The 4,367-nt window shown below is 38.5% G+C and overlaps 1 pseudogene; it reads right to left on the reverse strand.

Moving 5' to 3' along the window:
* Positions 1-292: 292 nt before the first annotated feature.
* On the reverse strand, positions 293-1,857 carry LOC149164554 (uncharacterized; annotated as a pseudogene).
* Between the last annotated feature and the right edge of the window lie 2,510 nt (positions 1,858-4,367).

The raw sequence follows: 4,367 nt of genomic DNA on the forward strand, positions 1-4,367 counted from the left end.
ATATCACTAAATATTTGATTTTTGAAATGTTAATTTTTTTTGTCACAAAAAATTATAGGAAAACATTTACAAGTCAATTGATATGGTAATAAAGGGCGGGAGTAAAGGAGGATTCCCGATACAAGAAGAAGAATAAATTGTTGCAAATGTAAAGGTCATATAGTTTTCTAGCAGCACCATAGATATATCTATGAAATGGAAATCACTAGACTTCATCACTCTCCAACAAAATATGACATAATATCTCACAGATTAAGCCTCAGATAGAGATTTTGCTTTCATTTTTTAAGTATTAGCCACAAAGATGAACAATATCGGGCACAACTTGAGCCCAAAATTTCAATTGTTCCTTCACTTGTTAGGGATCATCTCTTGTGATGGAGATTTTCCACTTGGCAATAGTAGATTATGAATATCCCTCATTGTTTGGATATTTCCTTTTATCAAGAGTAGACACAAGACAAACTTTCTGATGGTGGTCATCTTGAAACTGTTGGCCGATTGCATAACAGAACTCCAAGGCTAGCAAGGTATTGAGAGCTCAGACATTTCTTCATAATTGAAACTGAATCCCAGATAAAGACACCCATTCAACTCATCTAATTCAATGTTTGTAAGCATCTTAACTCTGGGGGTGCTAGAAGTATGTGTCAAAGTTGAATAAGGACAATCAACTTTGGCCTCTTTGTTGGTTGACTCAGAAGTTGTCTTAGAGGACTGGAAATCACTGAAATAATCAGAATCGCAAGAAAATTCCTTTAATATAGCTTGATATCTTTTTGTTTCCCATGTCTTCTCACTCCAGTATTCTATACTAGACCTATATAGGCTTCTTCTGCTTCTACTTTTCTTAGATTGACTGAAATCTCTACACTGATCTGCATCTCCATAAACTACGGTGATTGGCTTGTTGAGAGGATTACTTAAATCAGAGAGTGGGGACTTCTTGTCGTACCCTGAGATAACAGATGCCAAAATCCCTCATTATACAATCAATCTTTCTTTTTCCTTCACCTTATGAGACTATTGCACAATATTGCAATCCAATCACCTTTGTACATATAAGCTTTCACACAATCAGGGTGGTTTCAACCACTCCCTAGATAGTAGGATCTGAGATCTAATATTAGAGTCTCAATCCTATCATCATCATAACAGTAATCTAAGTTTAGCTTTCTCCATTCATTCCAACACTCCCGCTTAATGGAGAAAGGGTACTGAACAATAACATATGCCTGTTGGTCTAGTCTCAGCTATGCTCACAATTAAAAAATGAAACAACTTGGTAATAGAGGTTTTCATTTTTGTCTTCTTGCAGCAGAGCCCATACTTGTTCATCTTGAGTCGAGGCTTCATCTTTGCTTTCCTCGCCATGAGGTAGTGATATCTCTTCACCTCATTTCTTCCCCAGTGATGGAAAGCTTGAATTCTTATTCTCGTCCTTCTCAAGATTGTGACAGGCTGGATAGGAGAATTTTTCCTCTCACTATTTCCGGTGTCAACCATCTGAAAGTCAGCTATGATGTCTTCATCATTCATTGATGTAACGCCTACACACACAGAAATATTAATGAGATCATCATAATCTAAATTCTCTCTAGCTTTGTCTTCTTCTGCCACGTCTTTGTAATCAACTTCATGTGGCTCGTCCCATTGATCTTCAACACTTTGTTCCTCTTTACACCCTTCTTGAAGGTCAGCTTGTGTGTCTTCAAGCTCAAGATCTTGCACAACAAATTGTGCCTCTTGATTCTCGTGGTCATCAACAGAACCACATTGTTTTTTCTGAAATTTCTTCTGACTCGAACATACTGCCCATGCTAATGCCTCCGAATGCCCACATGAAAAAATCATCATCATTAGAATAAAAAATGTCTAAAAATATAGACATGTTGTTAAAGTCCGACTTATCTCGCTTCGAGACTCTTTTTTCGGCTCCACACAATCCTCTAACGAGCTCCAACAACCTGATTACCACGCAGGGGGGAAATTCTCCCTTTGGAAGCTCTTCAATTGTGGAACCTTGTAGACTATGGCTTCTGTGCCACGTAGGTCTTAGTGCCCTCGGCTCTGGCGATGAGCAACTAAACGACCTCTCAATAGCTTTCTCAATATCTAATTATGATGCACATATTTTTGAAGATGGGTTCAAATCAGCAAAAAAAAAAAAATCGCATTTTCTGTGGCATATAATAATTTACAAGAAAATTTACCAAATTAGTTTTGGGATCTCCACAACTTGCAAATTAAGTTTCTCAAACAATTAAATTTTGAGGACAAATCTGCTACCAGAGAAACATTGCCACATGGATGAGCAAGCTACCACTGAAAACATAAACCAACGTTCTGCAATCGACCGCCCTCCTCCGATCCTGCATCGATTTTCACTCTTTTACGCTACACCCAGAGGCAGATCTACCGATCCATGACACCACGAATCTACAATGATCGAAGGCACCAGCAATTGAATCCACACGACACCACCAATCCATGATCAACGCAGTGCTGGCCTCAGACTGTTCGGCCTTAATCAAGACAAAACCTTCTTGGTAGACCGCAACAACCTCAGCCTCAGGAGCAGATCAGATGTTTCTCCCTTTGACCACGCCACAGCTGCCACATAGTGATTTTTCCATTTCCTGCGCAAGGTCATGTTAACACTCTCATGAATTTGGCGCAACTGCTGGTTATACGTGGATTTTTCATCACATTCTTTGTGTGTTCTCCACTCAGACATCGAAGATGGGAAGCGTGCAGTTTTACCGGATAGCTTTGAACAACGAATCAAAGATCAAGCATTGCTTGTAAGTTGGGAGCCTCAGGTTAAAGTGCTTGCTCACACGGTCATGCACGCATGTTTAAGAAACATCGAACAGTTGTGAACTTCACCTGCTTCGAGATGAAAGATGAAGAGCAGCCACAGCACGCACGGTGCAGTGCGGAGGGGATCCTGAGACAAGTTATGAAGGCTACCAGGAAAAACAGGTGTGGGCCTTGCTGGGGAGAATGTGTTGTAGAAGTTCGATGGAAGATGCAAATCTTCTTGAAAAAACTTATCGCACAGCTAAGAAATCGGGTTGCTGCTTAATCCAAAACACTTCAGAAGTAAACGACAGATCAGAAGCTCTGTGCAGCTTTGTTTCTCCATGCACTCCCCACAGATCTGGTCTTCAATCATCGGCGATAGCATAGTCACCGCCTTCCTTGAACACGCAGCCTTGTTTTCTATTTGCACAGTCGGCACTCTTATACACCACGGTCTTGACAAGATCTTTGCAACTGTACACTTCACATCTGTGACGACTGACAAAATAAAAAAGTGCGTAGTTCCACAGTGGGATCGGCGCGTTTAGCCCTCCAATCCAAACAATGATTTTGCCTCAGTCGCGCTCTCCACTTGGCTTACAAGATTGACAACCTTGAAGCTCTGATACCTTGATAAAAATCGAATATTCTATTAATTAAATAGCGCTCTAGGTGAGATACATGGAGAGTGCCTAAGCACTATACACAATACACAATCTATCTTCAACAGCCTAGTACATATAGGTTTTCACACAATCAGAGTGGTTTCAACCACTCCCTAAATAGTAGGATCTGAGATCTAAGATTAGAGTCTCAATCCTATCATCATCATAACATTGATCTAAATTTAGCTTTCTCTATTAATTCCAACACCACCTTCCATTTATTAGACCTTCTTTTGTACACTTTTTTATAACTTTTGTTTGTATCATCGTAGAAAGAATAATAGCTATTTTAAAACTTTGGTTCACATTGAATGTGCACTTAGGTTTCTTGACAAATAGGGTAAAGGTGAAGGTTTTAAGTGTAGAATATAATGATCTTAAGCGTATACAATCAATATTTATGAATTTTAACATAAATGATACATTTGAAAACGAGATATGAGAGTTTGCTGTGTGTAAATCTAAACACGTAAGGTTTGAATTCCTTAAACTTGTATGACATATTTCACATTTTACATCGATTTATGAGAGTTATTATGGTTGGGACAGGTTATTGAGAAAAACTTATGTTCGAGGTAATTCTTAAAGGGAAAAATTATATTTGAACGATCATATTTAAAAAGGGACATCTGCTCTCTTAGCATTCAATATTCGAGACATCTACTTACTTGGCATTCAATGTTAGGGATTGTTGAGCACAACAATGCCAATTTCAACATAAAATTTGCATAATCCTAATTACATGAGGAACGGAGTTTAGGAAAGGCATGATAAGTAACTAACAAAATACATCTTTGAAGGAATGCCAATTTCGATATGAAAACTAGCACAAACGGTTAGGAAAATCACGATAACTAATTTGAGGTGACGTTAATTTGAATATAAAAATTAAATGGT

Source organism: Pinus tabuliformis, chromosome 5_1 (genome assembly GCF_031772625.1).
Source record: "Pinus tabuliformis cultivar Carrire ecotype Pingquan chromosome 5_1, CPIR1, whole genome shotgun sequence".
NCBI lineage: Eukaryota > Viridiplantae > Streptophyta > Pinopsida > Pinales > Pinaceae > Pinus > Pinus tabuliformis.